General features: G+C 42.5%; 1 protein-coding gene across 6 annotated transcripts in view; it reads right to left on the bottom strand.

Moving 5' to 3' along the window:
- Nucleotides 1-10,679, bottom strand: part of PACSIN2 (protein kinase C and casein kinase substrate in neurons 2) — a 73,079-nt gene extending 62,400 nt beyond the window's left edge. For 5 of the 6 annotated variants that reach the window (XM_014961527.1, XM_014961520.1, XM_014961524.1 and 2 more), the window contains exon 1: nucleotides 10,538-10,679. The gene's annotated coding sequence lies outside the window, so the exon portion shown is untranslated. Of the gene's footprint in view, nucleotides 1-9,516; nucleotides 9,742-10,537 lie in introns of all 6 variants that reach the window. The other variant, XM_014961521.1, reaches the window with a different exon arrangement.
- Between the last annotated feature and the right edge of the window lie 178 nt (nucleotides 10,680-10,857).

The following is a 10,857-nucleotide window of genomic DNA, read 5'->3' as shown; positions in this document are numbered from 1 at the left end:
GCCAGTTCCTTATCCACTGAACAGTCCACCCATCAAATCCATACCCCTCCAATTTGGCAATCAGGATGTTGTGGGGGACCGTGTCAAAGGCCTTACAGAAATCCAGATAGATCATATCCATAGGTTGTCCCTTATCTACTGACATTAGGAAGTACGCATACTAAAAAAAAAAATATTCTTCAGAAAGTCTGAGACCCTGAAAGACAGGCAAAAAGATAATTTAATTATGTGCAAGTGGTAGGCACACAAATAAGAAAAATTAGATTTTTGCATTTGGGAACACAAGTCAAGCCCATTTAATAACACTGAAACCTCACGGTACAAATCACATGACTGAAGAGTTTGTAAGTGGTTATAACGCAGGTAGAAAGGATTAAACGGTCAAGAAAGGAGCAGTGACACTTCTGCAATAATATTCATTATTGATTTGAATTATTAACACTAGCACTCCACAGACCCTCTGCAAAGTCTTCCGATAGCTCATGCACCACATAAGCAGTAACTAGTGTCTACTCAAGACCACTAAAGCACACTAAACCCAGCACAGTCAGCTCCTTCTGCACCGAGCTACTGTGTGAAGGAGAACGTCGCATTACTGTGGGGCCTTCTGGTCCCACTGACATCTGTTCCATGTTTCACTTTCCCAATTCTAAAATTGGCATGGAATTTAACATACATTATAGGTGAAAAATGACTTAATTCAAGGAGCACGTTGCATCCAATATGAAGGAACTCCATGTATTCCATACCTCAAAAGAGAACGGATGACAGAACTAAAAGAACCGACTACCTGCACACCAGTCCTGAGTTGGCTCAGACCACTTCCAGCTCCAACTCAGAAGACTAAGATTTGGCAATCTGATGAAATAATATCACTTTATCATGCAAGAATCACAGGGAATCACACAAGATGTTTTAATAGCTATCCCCCAAAGCCACATTAGAGGAAGAAAACAAAGTAGCTACAGAAATAACTACAGGTGAAGTAGAAAAGAGGGGAAGTTCATGGTAACAAACGTAACAAAAGCTAGGAATGATGAAAGACAGCAGGAAGAACACAGAAATAGTTGTAATGGTAGACCTCACATACATTTAAAGCTCTTATATTGTCCTTATTATAACAACCTTAGCAAGAATGCTATCATTCATAAGGTATCAATGTTTTACTGTAATAGCAAAGGCAGAAGATCTATGAATGCTGACAAATAATCATATCTGAGTGATATGATTATTAGCCCTCAAATTAGAAATTAAAAGGGCTTAGGAGTCCAAACAAGCATGTCCAAATTCGCTTTTGTTCAAAAACTTTAAAATATAATTTGGGATGCTTTAATCATGAACTGTTAAGAAGTTCTGAATAATGGGGAAGTTCCAGAAAACTAAAGAAAAACCTCATGTCACATAAGCATTTTAAAAGGGACAGTTAGTTTACTAAAGAAGTGTGAATCAAAAGAAGGTATTTTATATTTTTATATATATGTATATATTAACAAATAGGATTCCACTTGAGCCTAACAAGTTGATAGTTATTATTACATAGGTAAAAAGAAAAAGCAGTACAACCAACTTCTTAACAGCATCTTCTTTTTATGAGGTCACCATCCTGAGTGATAATGACAATGCTGAAGACATAAGCTTCAACACAGCATTCAACTTGCTGTCACAGGGTATTCTGATTAAGGTACAGAATGATACAAGCTCAGTCTGATATTGCATTTATTTTAAGCTCTCAAAATACAGAGTCAAGAAATAATACAGAGCAGGATGTGTCCACCCAGCTACCCCTAAGCTATTTATCGTTATTACCAGTGACCACAAAAAAAGATCAGGAGTCATGACTGATCTACTGCACATCCGATTTAACAAAAAGCCTGAGGAAATAGTAAATAACAGAGAATCCAGTGCTGATAAACCTATTTGGATTGTTTGCCAAAATAAGCACAAGCTAAAGCTGCTAATTTGGAATTCGCATTGGGTTGTACCAAGACAAAGTTTAATTTTCTTATCCCATAAAGATGGCCTAATATTTTAAGCATTAAGTTTGAAGAAATCTGAAGTGGTGAGGAACAGTCAGTTGAACATGCTCAATGAATTGTAGGATAGAAACAAAGTGTTGTGAGGTAGGCAGCTAGAAGGATCTGACATCACAGAGTACCCTGTTTCAGACAGCAAGACCAACTAAACAACTGGGCAACTAACAGGGTTGCAGTGGACTTTACATCCATTCTTTCTAAATGGGAAGTTTTCTTTGTGGCTAAATCAAATTCCAACAGGGATTTATCCACAGAAGTCTGGCTTGTCTTTTCAGATAAGACCAGATGATTACAAACGGTTCCTGTCTGGACTAAAATCTATTAATTATTCTTTTGCATTTGAACTGTGTACTATTAGCAACTGGATAATCAAACTACTTTAATATGTTAAGAGCAGCAGCAATTAAAATCTGTTTATACTAAATGCCTACAGAACATAAATGCATGATCTACAGATTAAAAAATGCCTACTCATTAAAGCCATCTCCAAAACATGCTCCTAAGGATATATCCAAAATTGCAAGAAAAGAAGATAAGGAAGAAACAGAAGAATAGGAAGTCAATTCTAAATTTGCAAATAACTTTACCTATCCTGCAGGTAACATAAGTGGAGTACATATCAGTAAAACACCTTAAAAAAAAATCTGCATAATTTGACAGCCATCAGATTCTTTGTTAGGCCATGCATTGGGTTTGCGTGTCAAGGTTTTGGTAGTGGGGCCATGCATTGGGTTTGCGTGTCAAGGTTTTGTAGTGGGGAGGGGTGGCTTCTGTGAGAAGCTGCTAGAAGCTTCCCCTATGTATGACAGAGCCAACACCAGCCAGCTTCAGGATGGGCTCACCACCAGCCAAGGCTGAACCCATCAGCGATGGTGCTAGCACCTCTGGCATAACAGAGTTAAGGGGAAAACAAGAAAAAACAAAACAAAAACAAACAAACATACACACACCAAAAACCCACGCAGCAGCAGCCAGAAGAGAGAAATGAGAATATGCAAGAGGAACAACTCTGCATACACCAAGGTCAGTGAAGGATGCAGAGGAGGTGCTGCAGGCGCTGGAGCAGAGATTCCCCTCCAGCCCATGCTGAAGACCACGGTGAGGCAGGCTGTCCCCGTATAGCGCATGGAGGTTAACGGTGGAGCAGATATCAACCTACAGCCCACGGAGGGCCCCACAACAGAGCAGCCCAAAGGAAGCTGCGATCCTGTGGAAAATCCATGCTGGAGCAGGCTCCTGTGGCAGGACCCGTGGTCCCATGCAAAGAGGAGATTACGCTGAAATAGGTTTGCTGGCAGGACTTGTGAGCCCATGGGGGACCCACGATGGAGCAGTTCATGAAGAACCGTGGCCCGTAGGAAGGACTCACGTTGAAAAAGTTTGTGGAGGACTGTCTCCCATGGGAGGGACCCCACGCTGTAGCAGGGGAAGAGTGTGAGGAGGAAGGAGCAGCAGAGACAACACATGAACTGATCACAACCCCCATTTGCCATCCCCCTATACCTTTCAGGGGGAAGGAGGCAAAGAAAATCAGGAGTGAAGTTGAGCCCATGAAGAAGAGAGAGGTGGGGTGAAGGTATTTGCGATCTGGTTTTATTTCTCATTACCATACTCTGATTTCATGGTGTGAGGAGGAAGGAGCAGCAGAGACAACACATGAACTGATCACAACCCCCATTTGCCATCCCCCTATACCTTTCAGGGGGAAGGAGGCAAAGAAAATCAGGAGTGAAGTTGAGCCCATGAAGAAGAGAGAGGTGGGGTGAAGGTATTTGCGATCTGGTTTTATTTCTCATTACCATACTCGGATTTCATGGGCAATAAATTAAATTAATTTCCCCAAGCTGAGTTTGTTTTGCCCTTGACAGTAATTGGTAATCCCTGTCCTTATCTCAACCAATGAGCCTTTTGTTCTATTTTCTCTCCCATGTCCAATTGAGGAGGGGGAAGTGATAAAGTGGCTTGGTGGGCACCTGGCATCCAGCCAAGGTCAACCCACCACAGACCATCAGTGATACAGTAAATGTATACAACTTGTTTCACTTACCTTTCCATTTATGATTCTGTTTACTTAAAACAGCATGAAAGTTTGCTTTGGGAAGTGGCACTATGAATCACGGGTTATTGGTTGACCACATTTTATCCATATATGCTGGTTGTTCCTACTTTCAATTGAACCAGCTTTCAGAAAAGACAAAAACCTCAACTCAAAGCAAGAATGAATTGCAGCCCTAAGAGTTTCCTGGGCCAAAACTCACTGCTAGTAAAAAGCAGAACAGCAGTGAAATATACTCAACTTGGTGTAAACCAATCAAAACACTAGTGACCTACCATAATAGTGGACCAATACAAATAATCAATACGATGGCAATACTCCCAGCTGTGGGCATAAGAGTTTTTAAGTAATTTAACCACCCAAAAGTGGAACACCTAACCACTCGATTTATTTCTCACTGTATTTGAATGACACAAGACTGACAGCGTTCTTTATATGAAGTTCTCTCCTAATACACAAAGATTAAAGAAAAAGTCTTTAAAGGAAATGGTTATCCATTTTCAGCTCTCACCCATAGAATCATAGAATCGTCTAGGTTGGAAGAGACCCTTAGGATCATCGAGTCCAACCATCTACCCTACTCTACAAAGTCCTCCCCTACACCATGTCCCTCAGCACTGCATCTAAACGTCCCTTAAACACAGCCAGGGACGGTGACTCCACCACCTCCCTGGGCAGCCTGTTCCAATGCCCGACCACTCTTTCGGTGAAAAATTCTTTCCTAATGTTCAATCTAAACCTACCCTGTTGGAGCTTGAAGCCATTCCCTCTTGTTCTGTCACTAATAAGAGTTCTGTCACATAAAAGAGTGCTCACATTTTGGAATGGAACCATCTTCTCAAACAAGCAAGAACTTGGGAATAATTCCCTTCGGTTAAGTTCACCCCAGAGCTTAACCAAGCTGTTCAGTGGCTCATCCAAGTTAAGCAGAACTGTATGCTGACCAGCTATTAGATTACTTACATTGGTTAGATTATTTCAGATAAATGACAAAAACAAACAAACAAAAAGTTTTGAAGCTTTTCTCCATAACTACTAAGGGATAGAAAGAACCCGAAGACTTTGGTCAAAGGTCAAAAATGTTATTCAAGGTCTGTGGAAGTAACCATGCCGAGAAGCTGACGTTGCATACATGTGGTTCTATTAAATAAAAAAAGTTGCTTTAACGTACGTAGACCTGTTTGTTATAGATTTATCAGTTCTCCTGACAAGAAAGCAGCATTGTTCCACTCTGCAGTGAATCCAAGTATCTGTCATTTTGCCAAGAAAGCCTCTCTTAAGGGAGAGGATCAGAGGCGTAAGTCAAACTAAAAAGATGCCCCATTTGTCCTATGACTCATGGCAGGTCATTTATTGACATCTGTACTTCGCAGTATCCCTTTTAAGAAGGATACATTAAGCATATTCATCTCGCACCCTTTATTTGACCTATTAAGTCAGAAATAAAATAAAAAAACTAAAAAAAGAACCAAAAACGACACCAAACAATAATAATAAGAAAGAAAGTATCACACTTCTGCAAAAAGACACTTCACGATTAAGATTACCAAAACACCACAGTCATCCAGTTTTAATATTAGTAAACAACCTTTATAATCAAACTACTTTATAATCAAAAGCTAAGAGTTTGCAAGTACATCACAATTCTTTGATACATAAATCAACAACAGGCATGAGAAGATATTTAAAACGCATACTTGTGAACTCCTCTGAGCTCACAGTGTCACTTACAATCTGCATAGCACCCATTCTCAGGTCATCTACTGTGTCACATCTGTAAGTTTACGTCAAAACATTACATAAAACCTAGCCTTTTTCATTAAAACTGCTTGAAACATATTTAATAGTATGATTTGACAGACTGTTCTTATCCTCACCATTTTTGCTGTTATGTTGTATTCTGGTTTGTTATTCACTGGTCTAGGGTATATGATAAAAGGCAAATAAGTATGTTTAAAATTTTTGGTCTGTAGTTGCCTTGGAATTAATTTTTAACTTTAAGCAGAGTCCTACACAAGGCAAAATGGGTTAATAACATGCATTGGCCCAAAACCAAACACTGCAAGATATAGGTTTCCAACACTGTCAAAATATTTACAACACATTGTGTAAGCCAGAACAGTTTTTAAATATTTGCATATTCTAAAAAATTTAACCAAACCACATTACTTAAAGCCTTAGAGACATTTTCTTTCTGCTTCAGAACTCATTACTGTGCAGCATTACAACATCCATGCTAGCTCTATCCCTATTTACTAATTAGGGCTAGGTACCTTCTCAAATATTGACACATCCTGTCCACTAAGACTCACAGGGCTCTACCAAGGCACAACCAGTTCACAGCGGCTCAAGCAGAATCACTCACACTCCAAGGAGCACACATCAAGGCAGATTCTAGACCAAAACCATTAGAGAAATTTTGACTGTTCCCTTGCCCCGAGCAAGGAACTTTGCAGGATAGCACATAAAGGAATGACATTCAAGTCTCATAACAAATTCGACCAACAGCCAACCCTGGCATACAGCAGTCTTTTTACTATTGACTTCAGGTTATTCCTCCCAACCCCAGTAAGCTAACTAGCCAGGTAATATTCACATTAAGTACAGCATTCTATTCAACCACAGACTCAGAATACTCAGCTCAGTTTATCTCAGTACAGTTACATCACTGTTATTTCCTGCTTTCTTCCTTTTCATGTCCTGAGAACAATTCATCGTTACATTAAGTCAAAAAGCAGTAACTAGGTTTAGTTGAAAGGAACAATGCCACTTCTTGAAGTTTTAGGGATTAAGACAGAATTTGAATTAAAGCCTATGTCACAAAAAAGTTGTTCTTACAGACTAGACTTCAATGCAAGCATTAGAGACTTCATTCCAGGGCTGAGGCAAGGAGTACATCATTAAGCCTTAGAATTTCTTTTAAAGAGCAGAGATCCCGAGAACCAACAAAACACTACTCCAATGTATTAGTTTGCGTGCATATTTAAACAAATCTAATTAAAAAAAACCAACCTGCATCTACCATTCTCCTGCCTGATTGTATGCGAAGATGCAAAGGTCCTTTTTCCAGGACCTGCTCCTCCCCCATTGAGAAAACCACGCACAATCTGAGGAGCAGAAAGCTACCTTTTAGCTGGCTTCTATTACTCCCACAGATTCCTGCAGGCACAAGTGATTCCTGACGAGCAGCACCGCTAAACATTTTATCCTTTGCTGTTCCGTGACAAGCACAAAAGTCTCTTGTCCTGCATTTACAGGCTACCAATTCAAGTCACAGCAACCTTTAGGCTCATTTTAACCGTAGTCACAGAAGAGCAGAATTGACGTAAGGACATCTTTAAGCGAGTAGCTCACTCAGCTCTCGAGAAGAAAAAGGTACCTATACATTGTATAAACAGGCCATGAGAACAAAACTTCTCACGCCTAACACTGAATCATCCAAACATGTCACCTGGTAAAAATAACGGGTTTACAATACCAATTTTCAGACCAACATTCAAGTGCCCCGATACAACAAAAGAAAGCAGACACCTGCCCATTAGAAAAATATACCATCTAGGTATTTTCTGACAGTATTATTTACAAACTGCCATAGATCAAAATGTTGCCCAGAATATCACTGCACAGTCAGAAAGCCATGTTATTTACTATAAAGGAACAAAAAAGAAAAATTAGAAAAATACAATTAAACATACACTACAAAGTAAAATGAAGTTTTTGTTATAGAAATGATTTGTGGAATATAGAAACTCTCATGAGCCTATGGCAGTTAAAAAAAAAAGTTAAAAACACTTCAGGCCATCCACAAAGACGCATACAGCTAACAGCAAGCCCAGCAATCATAAATACCATCTAATCTGTCAGTTCAATATTAACTACTGCATCCACTTGCAGCACACCCTCTTCAAAATGAAAGAGTATTCAGTAAAAAAAATAATTCCAAAACAGTTTTACCTGTGAACCATTAGTAAACTATTTCACTGCTAACTACAATTGTGCTATGTATCTTCCTTTTAACACTGATATGTGTGGTATGCAGCTTAACCCCCCCCCAGATACTTTTAAAATGTTTATTCTAGTATGGTATTGCCCAACACACAGACCCCAGGCTGAAGAAAAAGAGTCTAGAATTGTTAACTATGAATCGAGAGGAGTTTGGAGCACTTGAACAGCCATGCCAAGGTTAATGCTACAGAGGATGAGGTAGCACCTGCACTCCTCTCCTACACCATACCATAGCTTAGGTATGGTTAAGATCAGAGATCTCTAGAGTGATGCTGCATTGTGCTAATTAGACATGCCTCGCGCAACAATACATGTTACTGTTTAAGCCAATTCAGTCATAATTGGCAGAACATAACTCTATCTTTGAAGGCAAACTGCAAGTTTGACAAAATATGATTTCAAGCAGGTACAGGTATGAAAGAGCAAGCACATCAGCCCTTAGTGTTAACTATGAATCGAGAGGAGTTTGGAGCACTTGAACAGCCATGCCAAGGTTAATGCTACAGAGGATGAGGTAGCACCTGCACTCCTCTCCTACACCATACCATAGCTTAGGTATGGTTAAGATCAGAGATCTCTAGAGTGATGTTGCATTGTGCTAATTAGACATGCCCCGTGCAATAATACATGTTACTGTTTAAGCCAATTCAGTCATAATTGGCAGAACGTAACTATCTTTGAAGGCAAACTGCAAGTTTGACAAAATATGATTTCAAGCAGGTACAGGTATGAAAGAGCAAGCACTAATAACCTTAATAGTTAAAAACGCAAGAAGTTTCGCCCATCTGAAATACAGCTGGCAAAATGTTTTAGTTACATCTCACCTTTAAGCAGAAATACAAGCCTTCTCCCCCCACACAAGAAAGCAATGAAGCAATGTTTTTATATTAGTCTCATCACAGACATATGAGAATGACCTTTTTGTTGCGCTAAAACCGGAATGAAGACTCAGTTGCTTACATAATGCAGTCTTCAGTATGACTATTATAATAATGCACTGTTAATATTTCTAACTTTTCGAAGTAGTGGAAAGGTTCTGTCTTTACAGAAGGGATAAGCAAACTCTGGAATTAAATCCAAATTAACAGAAGGAAAAAAATACCCCTATAGCAAGAGAAAACAGTCTTATGGCAACCTTTCAAGCAATCTGTTACAAGGTCGTGGAGTGCAACAGAAGAAAACAAAAGTATCTAGCACATAGGAAGGCTCATTTTTTTACCCCAGTCTGGGTCACGTACAAACGATCCAACTTACTGAAATCAGTGCAGGAAACACGAGCAGTGGTGTACTTGTTTTAAGTTATCTTAACTCATCTATTGCTTTAATCAAGAACAGCTTACCAAGAAAGCTGAACGTTTAAAACTACAATATTGCATCTAGTTTTCAAGCATTCAGTTTGCAAAGGATGTATGTCACTCGCACCTTTCTGGCTTCCTCTGCTGCTAGGGCAAAAGGGTGAAGGCTCAGAAGTCTCTCAGTTTCTGAGTCACTCCAACCAGAGACAGCCAAGCAGCTGGGAAAGATGGATACAGCGAGCCAGGCAGACACTGTAGACACCCAGTTCTTTCTCTAACCAGGTAGCCTCGATGCACATAAAGAGGCTTCTGTCTCTCACACAGACGTTTCACTCCGGGAGATGAGGAGATTCTTTCCACGAGCCAAAAATGGGAAAGTCAAGAAGAGAAGGCGTCAATGGCAAGACCAAGAAACCCTGACTTAGCTGTGTCATTACCGGCGCTCAGGAGGCTGTGAGGCGTTTAAAGCCTCACTCTCCCCCGTAGAAACACCTCCTCCCACCAAACCAAGCATCGTTACCTGCCATCATCCAGGACGCCGAAATTTCAAAGCCGGGAAGCAAAAAACAAAACACCAGGCTCGACTTCAGGTCTCCCTCTCCTCACCTTCTCCTCCCCTACCACTCTCCTCAAAACCCAGCGCCGCCGCCGCCACCAGGGAGTGGGGTCACTAAACTTCCCCGAGCTGGGAGCTCTTCCCTCCTACAGGAACCGAGCCTCCCCACGGCCAGTGTCGTCATCCCTCGGCAAGCCCCAGCCCTGCCCTTCCCCGCCGGGCGCCCTGCAAGGAGAGCTTCACCTTCCCCGCGCCCTCGGGAGAGGAAGCCCCGACGCCGCCGCGGGGCTTTTGCGGGGAGGGGGCCGCACCGACCCTCCTTTAGCTCCCCCCACTCCCAAAACCCCGGCACTGCCAAACGGGGCCTTCACGGCACAGCCAAACGGGGCACGGGAAGCGCCGGCCCAAGCGCCACGGCTGAACCAAGCCTCTCCCCCCCACCGGTGGGGCCCAGCCGCCCGCCATTCCGCGCCCCTCCACCAAAAAGGTTCCCGCAAGAAGCGGGGGGGGGATGTCTAAAACGCCGGCCTCCGCCTCAAGCCCTCTTCCCCCCGAGGCTGGGGGCCCCCAGAAGAAGGGCGCCGCCCCTCACCTGAAGCGCCGGGAAGCGTCCCGTCTCCTGCGAAGAGAAGGAAGGAGGGAGGGAGGGAGCTGACAGAGACGGCGAGAGAGCGCGGAGGAACGCGAGAGAGAACCTCCTCCGCTCCGCTCCCCGCCGCGCCACCGCACCGACTGCCGCCCCCCGCGCCCGCCTGGCGCGTCCGCCAATCGGAGGGCCCCCCCGCCTCATCCCGATTGGCGACGGCAACGCGCAGGCTCCCGCCCCGCCACCGCCCATTGGCTCTCGGCGACTGCCAATTAAACGCCGCTTCCTCGGCGGAGGTTGGGCAGGGGGCGGCGGCGGGGGGCAAA

The sequence above is a fragment of the Calidris pugnax genome, unplaced genomic scaffold (assembly GCF_001431845.1).
Source record: "Calidris pugnax isolate Ruff unplaced genomic scaffold, ASM143184v1 scaffold589, whole genome shotgun sequence".
NCBI classification, from domain to species: Eukaryota; Metazoa; Chordata; class Aves; order Charadriiformes; family Scolopacidae; genus Calidris; species Calidris pugnax.
Note: the sequence above shows the minus strand (reverse complement) of the source record. Positions and strands in the feature narration are given on the sequence as shown.